General features: G+C 36.4%; 1 protein-coding gene across 4 annotated transcripts in view; it reads right to left on the bottom strand.

Annotated features, from left to right (window-relative positions):
• The window catches only part of LOC102165540 (uncharacterized), a 1,338,477-nt gene that overhangs the window by 806,566 nt on the left and 512,802 nt on the right, over positions 1–19,109 (bottom strand). For 2 of the 4 annotated variants that reach the window (XR_014842473.1, XR_014842474.1), the window contains 3 exons: positions 17,913–18,210; positions 7,829–7,966; positions 7,619–7,738 (listed from right to left, as the gene is read on the bottom strand). The exons of 1 other annotated variant lie outside the window; for it this stretch is intronic. The gene's annotated coding sequence lies outside the window, so the exon portion shown is untranslated. The remainder of the gene's footprint in view (positions 1–7,618; positions 7,739–7,828; positions 7,967–17,912; positions 18,211–19,109) is intronic. One more of the 4 variants, XR_014842475.1, reaches the window with a different exon arrangement.

Raw genomic sequence — 19,109 nt, 5'->3', positions numbered from 1 at the left:
CCTTATGGATATGGATTCTAGTCTGGTTTGTTAACTGCTGAACCGTGAAGGGAACTCCCTGGTGCTCTTTTTTGATGATAGCATTTCAAAGGGTGTTTCCCAGATCTTTGAGAAAATCATTCCTGGTTTGTAAAACTTGCAAGAGGCTAGGAGAATCTTTACATCTCAAAAGAGCAGAGAAAAAAATATACAATTGTAGTTTTCTAAACTACCACCTTTAAGAAAAGGCAGATGGGGGAGGGCAGTCCAAAGTGTAGTTAAGCTGAAGGAACATTAAGGCCATCTTGGTCAAGGTACAGTAATGTTGTTGAACACATATGAGCACTTACTAAGTTCTAGGTTCTTCATAGGAACTATCTCATTTAATAGCAGTGTTTTATTTTCCTTGTTTACAGATGAGAAAAGCAAAGCACAGGGAGCATACGTTATCTTCCCATGGTGATATAGAGCCCAAGCAGGCTGGCTTTAGGGTCTCCAATTGTGACCACTCTACTTGTCCTACTTGCTGCTGGTATGGCAGACAGTCAAGTCTTGTGTCTCAATGTCTGAGCTTAAAATGAATCCTGCAGCAAAGGTCCAGAATGTGAGCCACAATGAGTGAAAACTGTGCAGTCCCTCCACTTCAGGAAAGGCAGACTTTAGATAGCTTCTAGATGATATAATATGGCAAAGGTGATGGGCTGGTCCTCCATAGTTAGATTAGGCTACATATGACTCTGTCCTAAGAATCCAGAGTGAGATTGTCCTACTAGGTTTGATTAATGAGCTGCCATGTTATGAGAGGGCACATGCAAAGGCCATAAGGCAAAGAACTGTAGACAGCCTCTCAAACTGAGAGCATCCCCCAGGTGACAGCCAGGAAGACAATGGGGGTCTCAGTCTGAATTTTGATTATTAATTCTTCCAATAACCACAATGAGTTTGGATGATTTTCTGATAGTCTAGCCAATACTTTGACTGCAGCCCTGTGAGCTGCAGAGCCAAGGACCTAGCTAAGCCTTGCCCAGATTTCTGACTCGTGATTTACATTACTGAGTTAAGATAATTTGTTGACATTCTGGTTGTCTTGGCCAGTGCTCTGTTTCTCATTTACTGCAACAACTTCCTTAAAGTTATTTTGATCTCCAGTTTTCCTTCCTCCACATTTGCCAGCCATAGATGTCATTTGAAGATAGGTATCTTGATATGTAATTTTTCAAAGTCAAATGTAGTATTAAAAATCTTACCTAAAAATCTACTGGATGAAGCTCATGGTGTATTTTAAAAGGCCCTCCCAAGTTTGGTTCTAAATTACCATGTCTCTCACCACCTCCTTCACGCACTATTCATTCATCTGTTTTCAAACAACCTACAGTTTCCTGATGCCCACGTTTTATCAGAAGGTGTTCTAGGCACTGAGTGCGTGAAATCCAAATGATAACATTTCTTCCAAAATAGGCCTCTGATGTAGTTGAAGAGACAGACAACTTAATCAACTATCGCAGTTCAACACAAAAGGGACATGCATGGCTTGAAGAAATCAAATGGTATCATTTTCAACTCCACCACTTTCTGTTTCTGAGAATTTGGAGAAGTCAGTGTTTGTCTCTGAACTTCAGTGTTCTTATTTGTAAATATCGGAAACAGCACCTAATGTCTCACAGCCTCACTGGGAGGAGTTAAACTTGAAGATATGAATAAAGTTATTAGCATAATGCTGAATACAGAGAGAAAATCTAATAAGTATTTGTTAAATTTTGATATTCAGTTTTTGTTTGTATCTATTGACACTTATATTGCACATGAACTGGAGAAGGCCTAGGGTCCCAGGCAGGGGACAAAGAGGGGCAAGGCAGAATGCTCAATAGGAGCAAGCCTTGGGGTGAGTCTAAAAGGATGACAGGGCTTACACCCAAACAAGGAAAGTTTACAGGTAGGGAGGACATCATGTGTGAAGACATGTGCCTGAAACAGCAGGCTGTGTTGCAGACACAAGAGTTGGGCTTGTCTGAGAAAAAGGTACATGTGGGAGAACTAATTTATAATCTCTCTCATTTATGTTTCCCAGCACCCATCTTTACTCCCTCACAAATAAAAAGAAGAAAAAAAATGTATTTATCTGGTGCTTACACTGTCCAGACATTTTTCTAAGGGTTTTACACTTATGAACTTACAAAACCCTACCCAAAGAGACAGGTACTATTACTCTCCCTATTGTGCAGATGAGGAAAGGGAAACCAAGAAGGGTAAGTATATTTCTGAAGGTATTATTATTTCTAATAATGCATAGAGCTGGGATTTCAACTCAGGCAATGATGGAGCTCTTCACTTCTATGTGTGTGTATATCTGCAAAATCCACCAAAACTAAGAGCACAAATAAACACAGAAACAAGGATGGATAAAGAAAACAATTGGGTAAATCAAATCATTAAAGCTTACCCAGTTTCCTCGCTTCAACACAACTGAGAAAAATGAAACTCAGAAAGCTAAGTGACTCTACCCTCAATATTGAATGCAGTAAATGCAGCTATAAGGCTAGAATCCAAATATCTTCAGCAACATGTCAGTGAAGGCATATATAGATATATGCATATACACATGTTACATAGATTTACATGTAGATACATATGCAAATATGTATTAGGTTGGAAGAATACATTTAGTAGAGTGAGTGATTTAATGGTTTCTGCCCCATGAAGCTATGTGCTTAGTGCTTAAAATCAATCAACCATGATTGATTGTCCTTCCAATTGAAAACAGCATTGAGAAAGCACCCTCTCATACCAATTTAGAACATATACAAGTAGGATCAGATACAGTATTTTTACAAATATCTCAAAGTCTTACTGAGAAAAAAAATTGACTTTAAAATAGATAAAATAGAGACTACTAACATATACATGAAAAAAGTACTCATTTTAGAACACAGGTAATTAATTCAAAAGGCCCAAGTTCATCAAGTATATTTTTTTTCTAAAACACATTTCTACATGTATCTAGTTTTTGCCCATGATTTCCTCATTTAACAAATATTTCTCGAATGCTTACTAAATGTGATGTACTATTCCTGGGCACTTGGGATATAATCCAGGATATCCAAGATGTTTTGGGATATAAGGCAAGATCCCAGCCCTGGTGAAACTTCTGTTGTAGCAGAGAAAAACAAACAATACATAATACACATAACAAAATTACATAATGTGTTCTATGGTGGTAAATTCCAAGAACACAAAAGGAAATATGGATCAGGTAAGGGGGACCTAAAGGTGGAGGATGCAGCATTAAATACAGAAGTCAGGGTGAGCCTTCAAAGGCAATGACAAAAGGAATTCCAGTTATGGCTCAGCAGGTTAAGAACCCAGCATAGTGTCAATGAGGATATGGGTTTGATCCCTGGCCTTCCTCAGTGGGTTAAGGATCTAGCATCACTGCAAGCTGTTGCATAGGCCTGCAGCTGCAGCTCTGATTTGACCCCTAACCTGGAAACTTCCATATGCCACAGGTGCAGCTATATATAGAGAAGGAAAAAGAGAGAGAGAGAGAGAGAGAGAGATGACAATGAAAAACTTAAAGATGGTGAGAGACTGGCAGTTAGATATCTCAGGGAGAAGAAACAACAAGAGCAAAGGCACTGAGGTAGGAGTGTATCTGGCATGTTTATAAAATGCCGGGAGCCCAGCAGGGTTATAGCAGCATGATTAGAGGTGAGAAATAACAGACAGAAGAGATAACAGAGCCAGGTCATGTAGGGAGCCCACTTTGCACTGGGAAGCCACTAGGAATTTGAGCTAAAACTGTCACAAGCAACAAAGGTTTTATGTTTTCCTTAGGGAGACTGTGTAAGGATGCTGTAGGAATCCATGTGGGAAATGATGGTGACACATTCTACAGGGTCCCCAGTCTCAGAGGGAAACTTCCAGCACTTCACCATTAAGCAACGTGTTTCCTGTATACTGTTGAAAGCTAACAGTTTAATGGTAGATTCCATTATTGTTCATTTTAACCATAAATTTTATTCCTAATTCCCTACATTATTTTTTAAAAATTATGTGTAAAGTTTATAGTATGACTCTTTTGACTCAGCATGAATTGTCTTCAGTTTATTTAAATGTAGTGCATTACATTGGCTGATTTTCTAATATAATCTTGCATGCCTAGAGCAAACCATCATGATATTTTCTTACTTGGATGCTTGGTTACTTCTGACTGCGTACTGTGTCTTTTCATTAAAAAAAAAAAGTGACTGTATTAATTATTTCAATCATAGAACAAAAATTTTTTAAAGAAATTCTGTGTGCTTGACAACATTTGATACTGTCAAGTTTCTGATTTTTTTTTTTTTTGGCCATTAATATAGTTTCAAATAGTGAGGTGGCTTAATATTATTGACATAATGTCTCTTTTATCACAGTTTGTTACTAACTAGGATATCATTGGAATCTATTCCTTGGCATTTATTTTGATATATAACCAAAATATATTTGGTTTTGTGTTGACCTTTTCTTGTTTTGATATATAACCAAAATATATTTGGTTTTGTATTGACCTTTTCTTGTTTTGGCATAAAAGTTGTGAAAGTCCCATAGTTGTGTGAATTTTTCTCTTTTATTTTCTCAACTAAATTATATATCGTGAAATTTTTAAATTGATTCATTGTTTCTCTTCTTTCCATTTTATTTTTCCTGATTGATATTGGACTAATAAAGATTTCTATAATCCATATTCTCCACTTATTTGAAGCTGCAAATTACATTACTAATGTTCAAATAATTTACCTAAATTTAACTGCACATTTTTCTAATGAAATCTGAAGTTATTTAATGTCTTTTTATCCCTTGAAAAACATGTCAAAAATTTTAGCATGCCTTAAAAACATACAGCATTCCTATTATGTTATTGCTGTCTATACTTTAATTTCACCTTTTTAAACACATTTTTTTTTCATTTATAGACAGAATTTTATTTTTTCTGTGCTCACTGCTCACTCTTTTCCCCTTTCCATGCTCTGAGTTCACATCCCCTCTACCTGAAGTGCATATTGTAATAAACTTTTGGATATTATTCTGTAAATGGTAACACTCTTGGAGTAATTGAATACTGTCTCTACCCTCACGCAGGAATGGAGATTAAGCTGAGTGTAAAAGTCTAGGTTAACAATGAGTTTCCTTCAGGACTTTGAATATATGATTCTATTGTCTTCTGGAAATTCTTCTGGGTGATATCCGTTCTCAGTCAGATTACAATTTATATGTAGGAATCTGTCTTTTCTCTCTGCTGGCTCTTAAGATTCTTCTCTTTCTCATCAATGTTTTTTAATTTTACTCTTACATGTAATTGTGAATTTTTGTTCTTCCTATATGGCGTTTGTTGTGTATTTTCTAAGGACTCAGAATTTCTTAAAATCTCAAAAGCCTCACTTTTACATCTTTATATATTGCTTATCTACTATTCTATCTATCCTCCTTAGAGAAATGCTGCTAGACATAAAGTGGGGATTATCAATCTAGCATCCACTTACATAATGCTTTTCCAGTTTTCACTTTTTTCCTGTCACCACTACTTGATTCTGGGTAAATTCTGCATCCAGGCTTCAAATAGCTCTTGTTCCTTTGGGTCCATTCCATATGCCCTCTAATCTATTATATTCTTTAATTTCAATTTTTATAAATCCCAAGATTTCAATTTGACACTTTCATAGTTTTTTAGTTTACTTTTACCATAATCTCTTCATTTTAATGGATGTTATCAAAGTATTCATCTTTTGGCATTCAAAATATACTTTTATTGATTATTTAAGATGATATTAAGTTCATTTAACAAGAAATAATTGACACTGGAAATATGAGTAATGCCAGCCTTCCTTCTTAGTGTGTGGTTGAGAATGGTATTTGCAGTCTGCCTTGAGACTCCCCCTGGCCCCTGTAGTCGGTCAGAGTAGAAAGTCAGAGCGTGCCTCCTGCCAGGTCCCAGAACTAGTTTTTAAATGGCATGCTAGGGCTTTCCCTCCTTACAGATTGAGCTGGCAGCTTTGCTGGTTTTCTTGTCATGACTTTCTTTCTTCCTCTTTCCTCTATAGCCCACAGCTTCCTCTAAAGCCATGGATCAAGCAGATTTTCTACAAACAATTTTTTCAGCCTTCTTTCACTGGCTGTGAAGACACTGAACCTGCCTCCTATCTCCAATCTAATATGGAACACTTTTCCCCATGGTTACTCCTCTGAATTGAACTTCTGTCTACCACATCTTTCTTTCTCATCAGCCAGGAAGACTATGGCCTCAGGCTGTAAAAAGGTTAGCTTGTAAGGGCCCATGTTCTGGTCAAAAACAATTGGAAAAAACTAGATAAGACTTTTTAAATGTGCAGACATTGGAGATACAAGGAGGAAGTTTGGACTTGAGGTGCTTGATCCAAAAGAAAGGCAGGCACATTGAAGTGAGCACAACTTTCTGGAAGCCATGTTTACCCCTGTGAATTTGCCTATTCTCAGCACAAGAGGTGAAGCTGAGATGCTTGACAGAAACTCACTGCTACAAGATATAAAACTAACAAAGACATTTACTACCTCATGAGGCTGAAGATTTTTAAAAAACATGAAATTTTGTGGCTGCCAAGGCAACCAAGCCTGCAGGAAATAAGATCTATGAGAGAAGAGAGAGAGAGAGAGAGAAATAAATCTGATGGACAATGGTTCATATCAGGGATTCTCATCCTCCATACTATTGATTTGTTGAGACAGATAACTCTCCATCCTGGGAGGCTGTCCTGTGCATGTTTGGATATTTAGCAGCATTCCTGGCCTCTACCCAGTGGATGTTAGCAGAACCCACATCCCACCCCCACTCCCAGAGTTACGTGAAGCAAAAATGTCTTCAGATGTTTTCCAACATCTCCTGAGGAACAAAATCACCCTGATTAATAACCAACATTTTAGACTTCTGAAATATTTGTCAGATCCTTAAGGTATACTGAGTAATAGCCTAAGAAACCAAGCAGGAAAAGAAAAAGCAGAATATCTGAAAAACAGAACAGAATAATCAAGTCACAGGCACTGAGGAGATAAAAAATAGAGTTTCTTAGGGGGTGAGATCATAGAAAACAATCCAGTCTCTAAACTAGTACCTCTGGAGAAATTTACATTGCAACTGGGATGGTCTATTCTAGTCTGAGCCTAACAACAATAGCAACTCAGCACATAATGAGCTCAGGTCCTGATTAGCTGTGATGTGCTTTATAATAACTGTCTTCCAGACAACAAAGGAAATCATCACCAGAGGAAGATAACATCAGCCAGAAATTCTAAAATTTTTTAATACACAATGTCTTATGCTCAATCAAAACTTTTCTCACATAACAAGAAACAAGACCAACAAACAGAAAATATAACAGATAATAAAATGGATCCATAGGTAGGGGGCCAAGGAATTGAGGTTATCAAATACTGACTTTAAAGAAAATATTATTCAATAAGCCAAAGTTATAAGGACAAGAAAATAGATGACGATTTAAAATATAAAGCTTAAATCTTCAATTGTAAATTTTAGAACTAAAAAAAATTATATGATTGTTAATGAGGATCAAAAGAAGACTTTAACAGTAGATAAGATATTTCTTGGCACATGACCCCTCATGGCTCTTACCATTGCTTCATTTGTCACATCTTCTTTGACTTTCATCTTCTAAATATCCTTGTGAAAATATGGCCCAAGGTAGATAATGCAGGATACTCTCCAATTGCAAGTGCCTTAACCTAACCATATCTGCAAAATTTAATAAAATGTTGTTAAATTTAAAAACTGGCAAAACCATACACTGAAAATTCAAAATATTATTGAGATGGAAAGACATACCATGTTCATGGATCAGATGACTCAATATATTCGAGATGTCGATTCTCTTTAAATTGGTCAGGGTTTTTTTTTGTTTTCTTTCTGTGTATGTGGAAATTGACATGAGGATACTAACATTTCTATTGAAATGCAAAGGGCCTAGAAAAGTCAAAACAATTTTGAGAAATAAAAAAGTTGGAGGACTTAACCTGATTTCAAAAATTTCCTTTAAACTAATATAATCCAGAGAGTGTTGTACTGGTGTGATTATATGTATATAATGACTGTAAGAGAATAGAGAGTCCAGAAATGGACTGACACATATGTGGTCAATAAATTTTTAACAAAGGTACCAAGTTACTTGTATGGGAAGAAAATTCTGAAACAATTAGATATGGAAATAAATAAACCTTAGCTCTTATTTCACATAATATAAAAACATTAGCCTGATGTGAATTATAGACCTAAAAGTAAGAGCTAAAACTGTAACATTCTAAGAATACACAGGAAAAAATCTTTGTAATTTTGATAAGCGAAGTGTTCTTAGCACACAAAAGGAATAAAACACACACACAAAAGGATAAGTTTGGCTTTATCAAAAGGAAAACTTTTGCTCTTCAAAAGATACTTTCAAGAAAGTAAAAAAAAGTCACAGATTAGAAGAAAATATTTCAAAAATTTGACCTCACAGAGTATTGTGTCCATAATATATAAAAATTCTTTCAACTCAATAATAAAGATCCAATAATTCAATTTTTTAAATAGGTGAAAGATTTGAACGGAAAGTTTACCAAATAATATAAATGAAAAATAAGATCTTGAAAATATATGTAATGTTATTAGTCACCAGGAATATACACATTTGAAACCACAGTGAGATATTACTGTATACCCGTAAAGAAGCTAAAATTAAAAAATCTAACAATAGTAGGTGCTAGGGAAGATTTGGAGAAACCAAAACTCTCATATATTGCTGATGGGGATGCAAATAATATAATTACATTGGAAAGTAATTCAGCAACTGTTAACTACTTAAACGTACTTTTACCATAAAACTAAGCATATTAACTAGTAGGTATTTAAACAAACAAATACATATGTCCACACAATGATTTTTACTAGAATGTTCATAGCAGTTTATTTCTTAATAGCCAACAATTGGGGGGAAAGATATATATACATATACATACATATATATACACATACACATATATGCATATATATATTTACATCTACTGATGAATTAAGAAAATGCATCACATGCATATAATTGACTACTGCTCAGTAATAAAAAATAACAATTTATTTACACATGTAAATACAGATGAATCAATCACAAAGTACAAGTAAAAGATATCAGATACAAATGACTACTTACAGTTTGTTTCAATTTTTATGAAATTCTGGAAAAGCCAAAACTATAGGAACAGGAAACATGTTTTCCTGGGGTCCACGGGTGCTTTTGACTGGATATGGTCATGGGGCTAACAAAAATATTATATAAAATCTTCTGATTGTGAGTGATTATTTATATATTGTTATAAAAGTTAATCAAGTTGTAGGTTTAAAACAGCAAATTTTTGGAGTTCCCACTGTGGTTAGTGGGTTATGAACCCAATATGTATCCATGAGGATGCAGGTTCGATCCCTGGCCTTGCCCAGTAGGTTAAGGATCCAACATTACCAGAAGCTGTGGTTAGGTTGCAGATTGCTGTGGCTATGGGGTAGAATGGCAGCTGCAGCTCCAATATGACCCCTAGGCTTGGAACTTCCGTATGCCACAGGTATAGCCCTAAAAGCAAAAATAAATAAAAATTTTTAAAAATTTAAAAAATGGCAAATTTTATTACATGTAAATTATACCTTAATTTTTTTTTAATGGAGAGAAAACACTAGGAAATGATACAGTAGGGCTCAATGTTAGTCTTAAAATCCAGGCAGATGAGCTCGAACTTGGTATGATGAACTATATCCATAAAAGATTAATATATTTGTGTGTCATAAATAAATGATGTTTCTGAGGTTTACAAAGAATTTGGACTGCCTTCTACCCAAGTGTTTTGGTTTTTTTTTTTTGTTTTTTTTTTTTTCGTTTCTAGTTGTGAGAAGTCCTAGGAAATTCCTTAGTAAAGGGAGTTATAAAAATATATTTATTCTGCTTATATAGTAAAATTCTGGCTGGTAATGCCAAGGATGGTAGCAGGTGGAGGTAATTTTCCAAGGCTGGTCGTGAGTTAATGGATTCCCTTAAAGGTGATGTAAATTGGCTAAATTTTTATATCTGACACTCAAATCAAACAAGAGTGAAAAGAAAATGAACTAGCAAATATGATAAATATCCTCTGACTTAGTAGTCTGAAATAAAAACTAAGTGAAATTTTTCAGCCCTGTACATTACCCTTAAAAGAATCTAACTGCTGTACAATAATGAGAGTTCTGATCATGCCAGATCAGATGTAAGCACAATTTGCAGGTGTGCGGTTTCCTTCTTGAAAGAAGTTGTTAAACCATGAAGGGCATGCCAAAATCACTATCCTGCTTTTCAGAACACCAAGGAGTTCACCAGGAGGAAAGCAGCATATGCATATCATATCAGCCAACCTAGAGCACAATTTCATTAAATATTCAGCATGAGGAGGAACCCCTTGTTTTACATATAGGATTTGATTCCCTTCGGGACTCAGGTGGTGTGAAATCCTTGTTACACAGCACTGTTGGGGATTGGAAGGCCCTGGCTAATTCTTGTTGACACAGAAGTACTGTGCAAATGACACATGGATCAGCAAGTATAAAGAAATTAGATTACATTACACAGTGGATCTTTATAAGAATTTTATCCAAAATCCTACCAAGTGACTGGGAGAAATTACTGCATAAACAAAAGACACCTTTAATAGAGCATGAAACAAACATAAATCATACGTACAAAGAAATTCAAAGAAATGATGAAGATGTATAAAATGATATTCTACCTCACTGCTCATCTTGTAAAAGCAAATTAAAATAAAAATTATTCTCTTCATCCATAAAATTGCCCCAGAAGAAAAGTTGAGGTGGAAAATGTCCGATGTTGCCAATGGCAGGGAAAATGTCCCACTGATTGCGGAAGGCATTTAGGCAGGATCTATCAAAAGGGTAAAGCACATTTGCCTGGATCCATCAATTCTTCTTCTAAGAATTAGTTCTACATAAATATTGACTCTTGTGTGCAAAGGTATTTTTTGCAGCGGTGTTTGAAAAGGAAAATATCAGAAACCATTTTAATATCCATTGACAGAGAAGTAGAAATTTAATTTATGCTCCACCCACACTACAGAATGCTTTGCTGCTTTGCAAAAAATAATTTGATCGATCCATATGTACGGCTGTTGCATGAGACCCAGCATGTCTCTTTAAGTGGAAAAAATAAAACATGATCCTACTTTCTAAATTTTAATTCTGTTGACTATTTTATAATAATCACATTTTAATAGTTACTTTTATATGATTTTAAGTCCAAAGAAAAAAGAAAGCAAGGGAAAAAAATGTCTTGATGTGATTTGACCAAAAGATTATTTTCTTGCTTTTTCTCTTTTTCTTGGTTTCTTAGTTTTTTACCTCTTCTTCTCACCTTCTCTTCTTTCCACATTTATCAGACGGTTTTTATAAACAAAGTATTGTTTTAGGCAGTGAGGACATAGATGTTTAGGGTATATTGGGAAGATATAAAAACAAATAAACAATTACAATAGATTATTGTAGTATCATAGTTAAAATGTGCAAAGCCTGGCATGAACCTGAGAAAAAAAGCACTTAGGTTTGCCTGAGAAGGACAAGAAAGGGATCAGAAGAAGGCAACAAGGATGGAAAAAGGGGAATAGAAGTTTTACAGGTAAATAATCAGAAAAAAAATGTGATTCATGCAGAGGAAAATAAAATTTAGTATCAAAATCAAGACTTTGCCCTTCTGCCCTTTGATGGAGGTTTTCTGTAAAAACGTCTATTCCATTTTTTTCATCCTTGTTGCCTTCTTTCTGACCCCTTTCCTGTCCTTCTCAGCCAAACTTAAGTGCTCTTTTCTCAGGGACTGGGAGTCTGAGGTTAGTAGATACAAACAAACTTGCATTTGGAGTGGATAAGCAATGATGTCCTGCTGTATAGCACAGGAAACTATAGCCAATCACTTATGATGGAACATGATGGAAGATACTATGAGAAAGAGAATGTGTGTGTGTGTGTGTGTGTGTGTGTGTGTGTGTATGTATGTATGTATATATGTACATATACATATATATATGTATGTATAACTGGATCACTTTGCTATACAACAGAAATTGACAGAACATTGTAAGTCAACTGTAATACATTTAAAAAAAAATCAAGCCTTCCCAATTCTATTTGTGTCGAAGTGAAATGAGAAAAAACAAACAAACAATTCTCTATAAATTCAGATGAATGCTATCAGAATTCAGTAGAAGCAGTGCCAAAAATCTGACCCCACAGTTGAAAGCATGAGAATTCTTTAAACTTTCAGTTTCCCATTATGAATATCCTAACATCCAACATATTTTCCCCCAGAGCAATGGAGATGCCTTAAGTTGTGAAATTTTTCACAAACGTTTCACAATTTATAAATCATCATGAATCACACAGCCTAATAAGGTGGCCACAGAATATGGAGGTCCCCTAATTCATAATTCATGCTAATCAGAGTGATGGCATGATCTCAGAGCAAGAGCAGAATTGTCAGGAACACGTTATTTTCCCTATTTGCAGATAAGGAAAGGAAGAGATGTTAAGTAATTTGCCCAACGTGAAACCCTTCATGGTCTGAACTAGATGATTATTTGTGTGCATATCTGCTGGCCCTTCTCCACAAAAGTTCTTTGAACATCAAGGTGGTATCTTTTTTCTGCTTGTGAGGAGAAGGGCTATGCTCATGATATTCAACAGAACAAAGGAGGAAAACAATTCTTTTTTAAGTAAGCTGATGAAATATCATAGCAGCAATGATCACTGGCCATAATTATGCCTACATCTATATTAGAATGGTTTTAAAACAACTTCCCTGCTCAAACGTACATATGGTCTTTATGTTAAAAATGAGTTTACAAAAACGAATTTTCTAGGGAAGCAGTAATATTAGGAAGAGTAATGGAACCAGTTCCCTTTACTTAAAAAAGAAAGAAAATATTAGTTATCCTGCTCTTCTCCAGAATATTTTTTAAGTATCTCTCTTTTGGAATTTGTCATAGGCAACTTTAAGTCATACTTACTTTGCCTGATCATATAGTACATGATCCGTTTATCTTACTAACTTTATATTACTTACCATAATCCCTTACTCTATGTACAATAGTAATTGGTAGAGTGACTTAATGGAAGATTGCATATCAATGAATTAAACAAGCTAGACTTTCTTACTAGATGTATGTGTGTGTAAGACAAGCGTTGAGGAGCTCAAACATGCCTGTTGACTTTTGAAGAGAATTACATTTTTTATGTAATTAAATAAACACAATATTCATCTGGAATATCAAACTAAGTCTATATCAAAGGGACATTGAAAAACCTGGGGCAGTACAAGAACACAGACACACAATTATCTCAAGAAAAGAGAAAGGATGGTAACGTATTTGATATCCAGGGGGAATAAAATCAACTATTCTGAGCAAAATGTTTTAACATATGCTAAGTATTTATTTATTTTGTAGTTTAAAATATGAAAAATCAATGTTGAAAATATTTTAAGAAAATTGCCATCCTTCTTTGCCGTATTTGTAGAGTTTTCTGAACTTGCAAGCAGATCTCTTGCATGGTGTGTGAAAAGCTACAGAAGGACCGAGGGGCAATGCATTTATATGGTCCACATTTACCTTAGAATCAGGGCTAATGGACAACCTGGGGGCAGCAGCTCTAGAAAAAAGACGCAGCAGAATCCTGGATCCATTGGTACTTGCCAGATGGGGTTCCTGCCTGTAGGACAAAGGTAGGCGATGGACCAGCAGTGGGATTGGCATTTTGAATGATGTGGCTGTAGGTCAGTGGATCACAATCTGCTCAAGAATTATGTTGCCAGGAAGATGACACTGCCTTTTGACATCCCAATAATTTCCTTGGTAACATATGCAATCAGTTCACAAACCCAGCCCAGCACAGTTGGCCAGAGTTGGGGGATTGGGGGTACTTATTGGCACCCCCAAGAAGACAGGTGGAGAAGCTGAGGATTAAGCTGTTTGCTCAGCCAACAAAGAGAGGTGAATCAGAAGCTTCCTCAGCCCCTCTCACACTGATCTAGATAGATTACCTGTTGAAGAGCCTGAGCTCAATTATGGAATGATGATCATTATTTGACCACTATCTACTCCACCAGAGAGGAAAGTCCTTGAAGGGAGAAAAACAATTTATTTTTTGTCTCCCTCCAATGAAGTTTTCTGTGTTGTAGATGTTTGAATAACAGAATGTGAAAAAAATATACCTTACAAACTGTAAAATTTGATTTAAATGTTTTTATTTGATTATAAAAGACTTAAAGTAAAAGGAGAAAAAATGCAAAGTTTTAAAGAAAAACAGAGAATTTCAAGATACCAGTGTCACATCCTAGAAGTAAAGTTTTATACTCCATAACATTTCTCAATGTCGTCATGTTTCTCTAAGGACCCTCTTTTACTTTTTTTAAATGAAAATTGAGTGTACTTTAGTACTCTTAATTCCTCTTTGAAATGCATTGAGAATACAACAGCTGTCATAAGGAAATCATGAAAATGCGAAATGAAAAAAGCTAATAGTATATTGTTATTGTCATGGATGAATCTCAAGATGTGGGAAGGTTCACAGAACACCTCAGAGGCATAAGATTAAAAAGATCACACCCAGATTTATGGAACTGCAGGTCCATCCAAGTAATTTAGGCCCCCAAAGGGCAGAAATGTGGAACAAAGCCAGCAGACCCAGGCAGGGTGAGACACTGAGGTAGCACTAGCTCCTGTTAGAGAGCAAGCTGGGCTCATCAGGACATACCTGGGGTTTCTGGGTACTTTGTGGCCTTCTATGTGGTCCACAAAAACACCTAACAGGCAAAAACTTACTGGACATTCTCCTTCTCCAAGGCCTCTAGCCTCAAAATATCCACCCTCACATGACAGCAGGAGTGGAAAAGGGACTTGAACCCAGAACTTGCCAGATGGGAGGGGAATGGGTACTATGCAAGAAGTTTAGCAAGTGGGGAGTGGAAGGAGCTGGCAGCCTCTCTGGACTGATTATTAGTTAAAGGAAAAGGAAACAGAGAAGAGGGAAGTTTGGAGAGAGCAAAAGATGGGAAGGAGGCATTTTTAAAATTGGGAATAGATACAAAGACCTAACAAGCATTGCTCAGAGTTGGCCTTTGTTGGCCTGAATTTGAAATCTAGGAAATGAGGGTGACGAGGCTTCCAAATTGACCTAGGAAATGAAATCCACCTTCGATTAAAACAAAACTACCCAGGATTTTGAGGGAGAGAAAGAACTCCCTGGAAGGTACATGGCAGGAGGAAGAATGGGGGCAAGTGCTGAAATCCATAGCTGCTGTAAGAACAGTATTTGAGATGTTAAGAATGGCAGAAGTAGACTGCTTCAGAAGCCGAGAAACCAAGCTCCATCCTTGGAGAAGAAATAGAATGTGCTAGGCCTTCACTGAGGACTTAGAAATAAGAGTGTATGTACAACAATGGTAACAATAATTTAATTTTTAAAAATAATAATAGCTAGCATGTAGGGAATTCTGCTTATACACCAGCCACAGAACTAGGTACTTTTCGTAAAAATATTTGATCTTCAGCACAAACCTAGGAGATGGGTGCTACCCTTACTTCCATTTTGTAGATAAAGAAACAGACTAAGGAAATTTAAGTAACCCCCACCCCATCATATAGCTGTTGAACCAGGATTCAGCTTAAGACTGTCAATCACCAACCCCGTTTCCTTTTTCCTTATGGTATAATGCAGCATTTGGCCTGAGATAGAAGAGTAGAGGACAACTAGAAGTCATGAAACTTTCTTGCTGTGTGTAAGAACTTGAGCTGGAGAAGTTTAAAACATTTTCAATAACTAATTTCAAGCTTTTCTCAGAGAGTCATTGTGACATGCATCCAAATTCAACTGATTTTTTCCACCTCCTTTATTGCGACCTGATGTAAGTGGTGATCATCTCTCTCCTAGGATATTGCAAGTCTCCCAGCTTCCTGCCTTACCCTTATATTGCCTTTTCTTATCTCAGCAGCTACAGGGATTCTTTTAAAATGAAAGTCAGATTATGTCACCCTTTGTCTTAAAACCTATCCGGAGGCTTCATGTATCACTTGCTGTAAAAGCCCAAGCCCTTATAATGGTCTACAAGACCTGACATGATCTAGCTTTCTACATGGCCTCACCTCCAAACTTGCTCCCCCTTTTTCAGCCTCCTGAGGCCATAGTAACCTCCTTCCTGATCCCAGGCCCTTTGCACTTGCTGGTCCTTCTGCCAGGATACTCTCCCCCCAAATATCCACAAGAATTTTCCACTGACTTCCTTCAGGCTTCTGCTCAAGTGTCACCTTATAAATGAGCTCTTACTTGATCATTCAAAATAAATAATGCCCCCTTCCAGAACCTCCATCCCTCTGTCCCTATATTATTTTTTTCCTAGAGCACTTATCACACTCTGACCTTCTAATTATGTGTTTTTGTTATCTGAGCCTACGCCAGGTACATGAGCTCCACAAAAGCCTTTTCCTTCACTGATTTATTTCCAGTGCCTCTAACAGTGCCTAGTGTGGGTTCAATAAATATTTGTTTAATGAATCAATACAAAACGGGTTCTGCTTTAGTGTTGGCATATCCTTGATAGTTTATTATGAATAATGTAAAGTCTAACTAATTGCTGTGAGAGAAGGAAGCAGGACCTCTGGTGGAAAAGCAGAGAAGAGGATGCTAAGCTAGAAAACTGAAGGACAGCAACAGATGGAGTAGGTTGATAAGCAACAAAGGAGATGCTAAAATCATTTTGTTCTATTATGAGAAGCTGAGAGAATAACTCTCAGAAAAAAAGAAAGAAGCCGGGTGTGTAACTCATAGACCTCTTTGGGGTCTCTTTCATCCATTATCGAAGTACGGAAGCCAAGGGACACATGTTCCATGAAAAACCCTATAACCCATCACTGTCCAATCAATCTGATTTCTTGATTAGAGGGAGGTGGTGAGGAATCTGAACAGCCCTGGATAAGAAGCCATCCAATTAAATTGCCAAGTACTTGGAAGATCATTATGGCCAGGAACAGGTACTTATGTTAATGAATCTTATCATTTCTAGGTATGTGGGGCTTGGGGGATACATTTTGTGAGAATTTGGCCATTTATGTCAACTCTCCTCCAGTGAATCACATCAGCTCACACGAGCCAATGTAAGTTTTCACAAAGGTACATCTGACAATTTCAAGGTGACTTTTAGATCAAATATGTTAAATATGTCTTGTTTAAAGTCCCATTTAAATCCATCACAAAACATTTTTTTTTAATTTCAAGAATACCAGCTATGCTTTTTATGGGATTCATAATAGACCACTCTACTATTTTGAGTGAATTTCTTTTTCAAGGTGTTGATTGTTTGCAGATGCTCAGGATGAGACAAGAGAAAAAAAGTTTTTAGAAGTACTTTTAAAAGTTTTTAAGAGTATGCATAAAGAATTCAAGGCCCCCTAAGGACATAGATTCTAATAAAGTCCAAATTAGGATGACTTTAGTGTTTAGGAAAATAAGAATCTGGATTCTAAGCTTGAAAGCTGGTTGTGCAACACCATCTGGGGCAAATGATCCATTTCTCCAAGCTTCCATTTCTTTATCTGTGAAAATGAACAGTGACCCCTCACTTAAGAGACCATTTGTGAGCAGTAAGTAAGGCAGTTCATGAAATGCAAGGCCACGCACTCATTGGCAAGCACTCAATAGATGATGCTGTTCCTTACCAGTCCCTTTTGCTCCCCCACATCTTCCTGGTTATCTCCCTGCCTCCTTCAGCTTTGTTAAAACTATGGTCATGGGACCCTCACATCAAATTTGAAATCCACTGCCCAGTAAAATAAATCTTCAGGTCTTTGCCATCCAGTTTGGTTACTTATAAAAGACAATGAGTTGCTTTAAAAGTTGAGTGAACTCTTTTGATGCTTTCAAGGTCTTGCTTCATAGTTTTGTTTTACCAAGTATGATTTCCTGGTCTTGAGAACCTGGTGTCTCTGTGCAAAGATCCCCCTGCAACGACTGCCTTCAGAAGCAAGCAACCACAGAACACGCCAAAACAATTCCATTTTTTTGTTGTTGTTGTTGCTTTTAATTTGTTTCTGGTGTCTATTACCGCCTCTGAATACACACTATCTTCTTCAGTTTAAATAAAGCAAGTGGTAAAACCATGTAGCCTGGAAGGAAAAAAAAAAAAATTCTGGAACCATTTAACAGCATTTTTAATTTTATAAAACTTAACATATTAATGATGTGTAATTTAACTTATGCAAACTGGGCCACTGGATAATCATATCTTGAATAATCCTTCTCCTTTATTAAAAAAATTAATAAAGAGAGAATATTACAAAGCCTAAAGCCTTTTTTTTTCCCCTCCAAAATTGTAACTGTGCTGCAACTGAAACATGTTTGGAAATAAAATCAATCTACCAAGCCTCATCAAGGACAAATTGCACCTCTCGGAGGACTGATGTCTGCGCACAGGCAGAGGGCGGACAGCCCAAGCCTGACCCAAGGAGAGCACGTCTTTAGAAATTGTGACTGCAGAGGTCAGGGGCTCAGGAAAATGGAACAGTTGGCTTCTTGTTGGCCTCCCCAGTGTTTTCTCATCTCAGCTTATTTCATTTTCTTGGCAAATGTTAGTAGCGTATCACTAAGTCTTTTTAACACTTCTTCATTCCTTATTATTTCAGTTTCAAGATCATTAATAAAACAGCAGCTTGAGAAGGCAGCACCCCAGGCAATCCACAATGATAGCAGGTAGGGTGGCTGCCTGATTTTCACAGCCATTAGCATAGATGAAGTTGAATTTCATAAACAGGGTATAAACTTCATGGAAGGATAACTAGGGATAAGTGATATTTTTTTGCCCTATTGAATGTCAAAGCAAAAATAAATTCATAAAGATTCCAGTTTCTTCTATTGTCATTAAAGTTTGCTTTCCTGTTTTAAAAGCAATTATACTCATGTTAGGAAAACTGGGAAAACATAAAAATTGTAGGGAAGAAATCAGAACAATACCCTAAGTTCCTTTTCTTCCAGATTTTTTTATATATGGACTTTTTAAAACCTTTTT

This window comes from Sus scrofa, chromosome 3 (genome assembly GCF_054392235.1).
Source record: "Sus scrofa isolate SSC_HxYL_T2T_F1_AM1 chromosome 3, Sscrofa_HxYL_maternal_Yorkshire_Landrace_v2.0, whole genome shotgun sequence".
Taxonomy (NCBI): domain Eukaryota; kingdom Metazoa; phylum Chordata; class Mammalia; order Artiodactyla; family Suidae; genus Sus; species Sus scrofa.
Note: the sequence above shows the minus strand (reverse complement) of the source record. Positions and strands in the feature narration are given on the sequence as shown.